We start from the raw sequence: 10,952 nt of genomic DNA, 5'->3' as shown, positions 1-10,952 counted from the left end.
TTCATGAAAATACACAAGGTGGTTTTGATTGGTCACAATCTCAAATAGTGAGAGTGCATGTATGATGTTGGAAAATCTCACATTTGAGAGCCTGACCAATCAAAACCACTCCCATTAATTTTGGTGAATTGTCATTTGGTTAGTTTACAACCTAGGACACAGCCTTTAGGTTTAAGATCTGGACTGAACTGAGTTGGGGAACTTGTTTAGAACGTGTGGCAAGGTCTTTGGGACCAAAACTCGTAAATCTATTTGAGGAGAAGGATGCATCAACTCATTCGATTCATAAACTACTTGCCATGTGAAAGTTCTGCAAATCGTTTAGGCTCCACTAAGGCATTGCTTGGCTAGTCATATTTTATTTGGCTTGGTTTACTTAAGCTTACTTAAAAAAAAAAAACTATTTTATGGATGTAAAACCAAACACACATTTTTAACTTTTATAGTTGATATTAGTAGAAAAGTTGTTTATCAGTATCTAACCAAACACCCCGTAAATGGTCCAAACCGTCCAACTAGCCATCGTAAATAGCACATGTAATAATGTTGTTTTTTCTTTTGAAAAAAATGACGGGATGTGTTTAAGATAGAGAGATTTTTGGTGAAAATAATGGGGCCACATACAAAATCCAGGTGGGTATCCAAACAAAAGCATTGTATAAAACCGCATTAATAGAAAGGAATGTAGCCTTGTAGGAATCCAGTGATTCAAAGTATTGATATTTTGGATAATTTCAATTAGGGGTGAGCGAAAAAACCGAAAAATTGATTAATCGAATCGGTTGGTTTGGTGTTTTTAAAAAAAACGAAGGTACTGATTTGGCTTTAGTTAATCAATATAAAAAAAAACCGGTGGTTAATCAATACGACCGGTATACATATATTTTTATATATTTTATATATATTTATGTATATTATATTATATTATATTATATATATTACATTTTTATATATTATAAATTGATAAATATGTATTATATATATATATAAATATATTATTTATTATTTAAAATATAATATTTTATATATATTAATAAGTTTTTATTATATATTTATATATATTATAAAAACTGAAAAGCCAATGAATCAAACCAACGATTAACCAAACTGATCAACCGATTAACCAGTTGGTTTCGGTTCAGTTCCGGTTATTGGTTTTCCAAAAACCGATATTATCAGTTAGGTTCAAGAAAATACCTCACCGAACCGTGAGCACCCTTGTACAAATGTACAATACTTTTTTTTATTTAAATTTTCAGTTTGATTAATTAGCGGATAAATATATTAGGATGGATATTTATGTTTAAACCTATGAAATAGCCTTAGCTTTCAATATTTTAACATTTGGATGAGCCTAAAAACTCATACAGTACAATAGGTATTTTTTTTATTGGAAGCAAAGCTTTTGTTACGCTGAAAGGTCTTTTACAAAAGAATCAGCACTAAACTCAGGTAAAGAAGACCAATAAAAATTGTATATCAGGGAAGCAATCTTCGCTAAGTTGTGAGTTACTCGGTTTGCCGTACAATGCGCATGAATAAAGTGACACACATCAGAGTTCAAACGAAGAGATTAAACTCCTGCAATCTTCAACTTAAATTGGCAACACTCCAATGGGGATAGTGAAGGGATAGGATATTCATCACATGGACGCCCAAGTTTTGCGGAATGGACTGGGCGAATTTCAAAAAATTATCCCATCTTTGCAGGGAATCGAATTCCCTATTTTAGAAAAACATATTTTTCAAGGAAAAACATATTTTTCAATGATCAATGTTGAACCATTAACCAAACCAGATCTGAACCAAAAGGAGTAGGAGGGAGGATGTACCTGATACGGAGAAATAATATCTCCCAATGGAGGTGTTCACGCCCAATGAAGGATCCAAAGACTGCTCCCACTAAAGATGGCGTAGTGCAGGATGGAGCAAAATCAACAATGTTCTTCAAAAGAACTTGACCATTCACAAGAATCAACTGAATGGCTTGTGAGTACAACTCCAATCAATCTTTTCCCAAAAGATTGATATCAAGATCAGATCTTGATTTCTCCCAAGAACTGGAGATCGAACTGGAGATAATGGCGGCGACAGGAAGGAGGCAGTAAGAGAGATTTCGCAGGGTGCAGAATTCTCTCTTCTTGTGATTTCGGCTCTGAAGACAAGAGTTTTTGGATTGCATCTCTAAAGGCTACCACCCCCTCCTCCTTTTATAGATTTAAAGGGATCAACTCCTAATCCTATTAGGAGCTGCTAATCCAAATTATATTTGGATTAGAAGTCCCTTTAAGTGATAAGGAAGAACCCTTATCTTATCTGCAGATCAGATCAGCCATCTCCTAATCTAATTAGGAGGCTTCCAGATTTAAATCTTATTCAGATCTTGGACTCTCTAAGTGGATAGGGTCTACGCCCAATCCTATGAGTTGATCCACCTCAGAATTCGCTTATTTTAATTGACTGATCAAATCAGCCCAGTTCGAAATGGAATTAAGGCCCAATTAAGGTTATGTACTCACTTAGTCTTCCAAACTATTGCCCAATTGGGCTTCCTTGTATGGCGTGAGACCCAAACGTTGATCTACACATCAACCACATGGGTTCAGCCCAGCCTTTTGTTACAAGGCCTGGCCGAATACATTGTTATGGACAGTGCACCCCCTGAAACCCATCTTATGGGATCTATGGGTCCAGCACTTACCCTAAGTGGTCCCTGGGCCAAGCCACCTTGTAACACCCAGGGACTGTGGGCAGATGCAAGATTAGCCCATCAGGTATTATCCTCAATGGTCTTACACTTAACCTCTCAGCCCATAATGACCATACACTGCCCGACAAGAGAAGACCTCTCCCTCGGCTGCAAGGAACAATGTTGCACTCTCTGCTTACATGGATCCCGGGAATTAAAACCTTTTGAAAATCATTTCAAAACCATAGCATATATATATAAATATATTTTGCAAAACAAAATCTCAACAATTGAAATCGACTGCCGGCAGTCTTGGTTTCCATCAGAGAGAGTGCATCCCCAATCATTACCTTTGTCCGACAAAGGGGCTGATCCTGTCACTATGATCACCCACTCAGATGAATTCTCAGACTATCCCAATATACCTAGGTTTTGACCCCCGCTAAGGATCTCACTGATTGGTATATCAAAGACAACCCAATCCGATACCTAATGCAGTATCATAATCGAGTCTAAGGGTCGGGTGTAACTTTCCAGTTTTGCCCATCAATCTCCAAGGTCCAGGGCAATATTGGAAATCTGGTCAAGTTCAAAGATTCAATTAATTCTACACTGTATGTGCCTAGGGTCTCACCCTGGTAGCTGAGACAGGCCACCCCAACCGACTTGATGGCACCACAGTGTCAGCCTTGTCAGGATAGGTCTCCCAAAACCGACCCACTGGCTGTGAACATTCTAAACTAACACGAGTCTCATTAAGTGTCCAGTTTAAGGGTATTTCACAAAAACATACCAAGGGAACATGAATCAAATATGCACTTTTATTCATTTACAATAAACTCATAAAGTACATCATTCTAATTGAAGCTAAGGGCATACAAAACTATCTAACAGCTCCCACTTGCACTTAGGTCCAATCAGGTACAAGTCGGAGTCCCATGCTTTCCACATGTTTCTCAAACACTTTCTATGATAGTGGCTTCGTCAATGGGTCTGCTACATTTTCCGCTAATGCTACCTTCTGAATCAGGACGTCCTCCTACCAACAATCTCCCGTAGTATGTGGTACTTCCTCTTGATGTGCTTCGACTTTGAGTGGGCTCGTGGCTCCTTAGCCTAAGCAATGGCTCCATTGTTGTCACACAACAATGGGATAGGTGATGTGCTGGATGGAACTACTCCCAACTCGTGAACGAACTTCTTCATCCACACGGCTTCTTTGGCAGCCTCACTTGCGACAATGTACTAGGCCTCGGTCGTGGAGTCTGCAGTGGACCCCTGTTTGCTACTTTTCCAGCAAATAGCACACGATCCTATCATGAAAACATATGCAGATTTAGACTTTCTATCATTTGGATCCGACTGGAAATCGGCATCTGTATACCCTTGGATCTGTAGTGAGCTATCGTTGAATACTAAACAAAATTCTTTTGTCCTTTGAAGGTACTTAAGTATGTTTTCACAGCAGTCTAGTGCTCCTGCCCTAGGTTGGCCAGAAATCTGCTTACTACATTCACTGCCTGAGCAATGTCAGGACGAGTGCAAAGCATGGCATACATGATGCTCCCTACGGCAGAGGCATATTTCATGCCATCAATCTCCTCAGAAGTCTTGGGAGACATCTTCTTGGAGAGAGTGACAAATCTGGAGTCTGGACTCTAATAGATCGGCACTTACAGGTAGCTCGGCATAGGTAGTTCGGCACTTAGGGGCAACTCGGCGTATCACAGGAAGATCTCCTGCCTAACAACCATACCTAATAGATCTGGAGAACTACGCCCATGTCTCTCGCTAGGCGGTGCCGTGCCTGCCAGTCCTGAGAGTTGTCCCTTGACTGGCAGAGCCGTACTCTGCAGCAGCCGCCTGCACCTTGCACCTAAGCTTTGGCAGTAATGGCTGCGACAAAGAGACAGAGGCTGTTACGCCTGATTTGACAGGACACCACTATATAAGGACTCCGACCCCCAAAGACAGGGGAGAGAGAATGAAAAAAATGGAGGTAATCCTTGCTCTCTAGCTCTCTCATTTCTCTCCAAGCTCCCTACAATCAGAATGCTAACTTAGGCATTGGAGAGTCCCCGCCGGGAAAATACCCCTGGGTCCTCTGATTTAGTTCTCGCAGGTCCCTCAGCTCCCGCCGCCTGCAAAGGAGAGGAGATCACCTCATGCAAAGGGCAATTGGGTTGCGCTACACCAGGGAGCTCGTCACCAAGTAGCTCACCACCAGGGAGCTCATCACTAGGTAGCTCTCCACCAGGGAGCTCGTCACCAAGTAGCTCACCACCAGGGAGCTCGTCACCAAGTAGCTCACCGCTAGGGAGTTCATCACCAGGTAGCTCACCGCTAGGGAGTTCGTCACCAGGTAGCTCACCGCCAGGGAGTTCGTCACCAGTTAGCTCACCGCTAGGGAGCTCGTTACCAGGTAGCTCACCACTAGAAAGCTCATCACCAAGTAACCACTAGGGAGCTCCACCATCCTCTCCTAGGAGCAAGTCAAATGGCGAGGCACTTAGCCAAAAAAAATTGATACATCACAAAAAATTAGTACGTGACTAGAACCGGTTACATCAATTGGCGTCGTTTGTGGGAACACACTACAAAAAAGCTAAGTTCTCATCCTATAAAGGCTAAGTCCTCTTCTCCTAGAAAGCTAAGTCCTCACTTTTTAGAAATTGAAGCTCTCGCTTTATAGTTTACATTTTTTATGAACTCAAAAACTACGCAGGGAGCTAACAGAATAAGTTTACTTTCAATTCAAATAAAGCCTCATCAGTCCTCTTCGCAAAGTCCCCCCTACAAAGATGAGCTCTTTGTGGCTTCCGCGGGAGTTAGCGGCCAACAGACTACATGGGCGCCCTTACTGGTCGAGCCTTCCAAGGCTCCCATGTGAGCTGGCGACCTAAAGTTAGTAGTGCTGCCCCCGAAGGTCGAGCTCCTAGTAGCTTCTTGTAGGAGTGGGTGACCGGCATTACGAAGCTGATGTAGCGCAATCATAGCTCTAAGGTACCCACCTGGTCGGCTCGGCACCTTATTGGTAGCTCGGCACCTCACTGGTAGCTCGGCACCTCACAGGTAGCTCGGCATCTCACTGGTAGCTCGACACCTGGTCAGCTCGGCACCTCGCAGGCAGCTCAGCACTTGGTTAGTTCGGCACCTCACAAGCAACTCGTCACCTGGTCAGCCCGACACCTCACAGGTAGCTCGGCACCTGGTCAGCTTGGAACCTCACAGGCAAAGCCTATGGGCCACATTACTGCTTAAGACCCAGTCGCCTCTTCGGCACGGGCAAAGTCAAAAAAGAGTGGACTACGAGTCACTCCCAAAAGCCTACAGGCCATTACTACTTAAGACCCAGTCACCTCTTCGGCACGGGCAAAGTCAAAGAAGAGTGGACTACGAGTCGCTCCCAAAGCCTACGGGCCACATTACTGCTTAAAACCCAGTTGCCTCTTCGGCATGGGCAAAGTCAAGAAGAGTGGACTACGAGTCACTCCCAAAGCCTACGGGCCACACTATTGCTAAATACCCAGTCACTTCCTTAGCATGAGCAAGATCAACAAAAGTAAACTATAAGTTGCCCCCAAAGCCTAAGGGCTACACTACTGAACTGGCAGAGACCTGCTCACCTTACAGGCAACTCGCCACATACAGGCAGCTCCCAAAGCCTAAGGAACTGGATCAGCACTTACTAGCTCATCGACTTACGGGCCAAAAGAAGAAATCTACTCCCTTCACTGAGTTACTCTCAGCTCGGGAGTGGGGGGCAAATGATGAGGGCGGATTTGGCCCTCTAGTGAAATTGTGACACCTGGCACCTCGTGCAAACCAAGTGCAGCCTCTTGACAACTGGGCAGCTTGGGCAGCTCGGCATAGCTCGGGGAGCTCGGTATAGTTAGGGGCAGCTTGGCATAGGCAGCTCACCACACGCAGCTGGCCACTCCGCGGGCAGCTTGGTGTCTTACGAAGAGCTTGCCACTTAGGGGCAGCTCGGCACTTATAGGTAGCTCGGCATAGGCATCTCACCATAGGCAGTTGGCCACTCTGCAAGCAGCCTAGCGTCTTACGAAGAGCTCGCCACTTAGGGGCAGCTCGACACTTACAGGTAGCTTGGCATAGGTAGTTCGGCACTTAGGGGTAGCTCGACATATCGCAGGAAGATCTCCTGCATGACAACCGTACCTGACAGATCCGGAGGCCTGCGCCCACATCTCTCACTAGGCGGCGCCGTGCCTGCCAATCCTGAGAGTTGTCCCTTGATTGGCAGAGCCGTACTCTGTAGTAGTCGCCTGCACCCGCCACCTCAGCTCTGGCAGTAACGGCTGCGACAGAGAGATAGAGGCAGTTACGCCTGACTTGATAGAGGCTGTTACACCTGATTTGACAGGACACCACTATATAAGGACTCTGACCCCCAAAGACAGGGGGGAGAGAATGAAAAAAAATGGAGGTTATCCTTGCTCTCTAGCTCTCTCATTTCTCTCCAAGCTCCCTACAATCAGAATGCTAACTTAGGCATCAAAGAGTCCCCGCTGGGAAAATACCCCTGGGTCCTTTGATTCAGTTTTTGCAGGTTCCTCAAATCCCGTTGCCTGCAAAGGAGAGGAGATCACCTCATGCAGAGGGTAGTCGGGTTGCGCTACACCAGGGAGCTCGTCACCAAGTAGCTCACCACCAGGAAACTCGTCACCAAGTAGCTCACCACCAGGGAGCTCGTCACTAGGTAGCTCTCCACTAGGGAGTTTGTCACCAAGTAGCTCACCACTAGGGAGCTCGTCACCAGGTAGCTCTCCACCAGGGAGCTCATCACCAAGTAGCTCACCACTAGGGAGTTCGTCACCAAGTAGCTCACCACCATGGAGTTCGTCACCAAGTAGCTCACCGCCAAGGAGTTCGTCACCAGGTAGCTCACCTCCAGGGAGCTCGTCACCAGGTAGCTCACCACCAGGGATCTCGTCACCAAGTAGCTCACCACCAGGGAGCTCGTCACCAAGTATCTCACTACTAGGGAGCTCCACTATCCTCTCTTGGGAGCAGGTCAAATGGCGAGGCACTTAGCCAAAAAAAAAATTGATACATCACAAAAAATTGGTATGTGACCAGAACCGGTTACATCAACTATCATGTCAATGGCAAGTGAAAATGTGGCTGCTGGAGTAGATATAGTTGATGATGACTACCAAGAGTTTGACCAGACTTCCACTAAGAAAAGATTGGCACCTAAGGTGTGGGAAGAAATGGAAAAGATTAATTCAGAGAAGGCACGATGTAAGCACTGCATGAAAATATTACATGGTAAGTCAAGGGAACTACTCACTTGAAGCGTCATTTAGAGCGTTGCCCTAGACGTAGAATTCAGGATATTAGACATTACAAAGTAACTACTCAATCAAACACTAATGGGAGTACTTCTTTGAAAAACTACAAGTTTGATCAACAAGAGTCTCGTAGGGCATTATCAATTTTTCTTGTATGTGGAAAACACCCTTTTACTACTGGTGAAGAACATGGTTTTAGATTATTTGTTCAATCTATAAATCCTGAATTTAAAAATGTGAGTAGGCATACTACTAAAAGAGATATCATGTCTAATTATGTGAAAGAGAAAGAGGGTGTGAAAAGTGATTTATCTAATACACTTGGTCGGATTTGTTTAACTTCCGATAATTGGAGATCTAAGCACACTGTTCATTGGATTGACAACAATTGGAAGTTACAGAAAAGAATTATTTGCTTTAAAGCTTTGGCACCTCCTTTTGATGGACTGTCTTTAGTAGATGAGGTGGCCATGTGCTTAAGCGAACGGAATATTGATCAAAAAATTTTTAGCATACATTAGATAATGCTAGTTACAATGATGTGATTGTTAACTCTTTGAAATTGAGATCTTCAATACATAAATCTTTGGTGTGTGGTGGTGATTTTTTCAAAGTTCGTTGTAGCCATATTTTGAATCTTATTGTGCAAACTGGTTTGAATGTTGTTGATGATGTTGTTTGTAAGATTTGGGATGGTGTGAAAAATATAAAGAAATCAACTGCCCGAAAGCATAAATTTTATGAACTTGTGGAAAAAAGTTTTCAGTTAAACACAACTAGAAGATTGATGTTAGATATGTGTGTGAGATGGAATTCAACTTATTTGATGCTTGAACATACCATTTATTATAAGCAAGTCTTACAACATTGGGGCAAAGGGATAATATTTTTAAAATGTTTATGCTTTCAGAAGAAGAATGGGGAAAGGTGAATAAGATTCACAAGTTCTTAAATATTTTTTATGATGTTACTTGCATGTTTTCTACCACTAAGTACCCTATTTCAAACATTTACTTCAAGGGAGTGTGGATGATTCATAGACATTTGATGTTAGTGAGTAAGGAACCTCATAATTTTATGACTGACATGGTTATAAAAATGAAGGAGAAATTTGATAAATATTGGGCTGAGTATAGTATGATTTTGTCTTGTGCCGCTATGTTGGATTCTCGTTGCAAGATTAAGTTAGTGGAGTATTGTTTTGATAAACTTTATGGGGATGAAGTTGAGGAGCATGTTAATGCTATAACTAAAACTCTCCATGATTTGTTTAATGAATACAAAGAAAATTTTTCCTCCACCTCCTTTGTTGGATCTTCTAGTCAATTTGACATGAATTAGAGAAATGATGATGGTGATGAGTTTGAGGATTATGAGCAATTTTTGAATTCAAAAAGAAATATTCAAAGTGAAAAAACTCAGTTAGACCTTTACTTGGAGGAACAAAACCTTGATATCAAATCAGATGTTGATGTTTTGGAGTATTGGAATAAGAGTTCACTTAAGTATCCTGAATTGGCATCAATGGCTCGAGATATTTTGGCTATTCCTATTTCCACAGTTGCATCCGAATCTGCATTTAGCATTGGAAAGAAGGTGATCAATCCTTGGAGAAGTTCACTTAAGTCCAAGACAATTCAAGCTTTGGTTTGTCTTGAAGATTGGCTTCGTGCACAAGGCCTTATATTAGGTAATTTTTTTATTTATTGTTTATTAAAATATATGATTCATTGAATTTTTTCTAATAGATTTTCCAATTGTATGCGGGGGGATCAAGCTTGTTAGGAGCTTCTTTAGGATCAAGCTTGTTAGAAGAGGATGGAGAATCGAATAGTAGTGATGATGATGATGAAAATGTTGAACTTGATGATATGTTTTAGGTATTATAATAACATATATTTCCGTTATTTATTTGTCATTTGACATGATAACAAATTACATATGTGACATGGGTACTGAATTTATCTCTTATTTTCTTTTATAGGACGACTTAGAACTTGGAAGTTGGAATGTTCAATCTTGTTGGTGAATTCAAGAATGAATGGAGATGGCTAAAAGCCTAGAACATGTTTTATTTGATATGGTCATTATGGGCAATGAAGTCTTTTATTTTATTTTTTAGAATGACTTGGAACTTGAGAGTTGGAATATTCTATCTTGTTGGTGAATTCAAGAATGGATGGAGAACATGTTTTGTGGATTTTGCTTGTTTTATTCGGATTATTTTTTTATGACTTTGGAGGAACTTGAACTTGAAGTTATATGAATTTAGTTTTGGTGTGTGATGCTATTTATAGGAATATGAACCTATATGGTTTGCTCTTATGTGTTTTATTTCAGGTTTGCCTTGGTTTTATAGAAACAACCAAACAACAGGAAATATATTAAACAACCTTAAAGAAGGTTGTTGATTCACTTGATTGTAAGAAAAAAAAATGAAATTAAAATGGGTTATGTGATGTCCATTTGAATAAATTTTTTGATTTAAGAATGTAAAACTGTGTTTATTTAAATAGGGGAAAAATATTTGAATTAAAATAAATAATGTAGGGAAAAATTTTAATTTCTTTCATTAGGTCGGGCTTCGGGCTCGATCTCGGGCTTTGGGCCTTTTGTTAGGGCCGGGCTTAGGCCCAAGTTCTAGCCTGTTGATCGGGCCAGGCTCGGGCTTGGGCCTATCATTTTTTCGTTAATGAAAACTAAAAGCCCGGCCTGAGCCCGGCCGAGCCCGGCCCATGAACAGGTCTATTGTAGAGGCATGGAAGGTGTGGGAAGCTTAGAATTTGGCTACCAAGTTTAATTATAAAATGTCTAGTTGTTAACCACTATTGAAGGGGTTCAATCTAATTATAAAATATTTCAAATGTAATGTCAAACTGCTGGGAAGAAAAGATGAAAGGTAGAATTTGCTACCGGCACATGTATTCAGAGGCAAACCAAACACGGAC

Source organism: Nelumbo lutea, chromosome 2, assembly GCF_056320005.1.
Source record: "Nelumbo lutea isolate HS-2025 chromosome 2, American lotus-T2T, whole genome shotgun sequence".
Lineage (NCBI taxonomy): Eukaryota > Viridiplantae > Streptophyta > Magnoliopsida > Proteales > Nelumbonaceae > Nelumbo > Nelumbo lutea.
The sequence above is the reverse complement of the archived record's forward strand: the minus strand, read 5'-3'. Positions refer to the sequence as shown.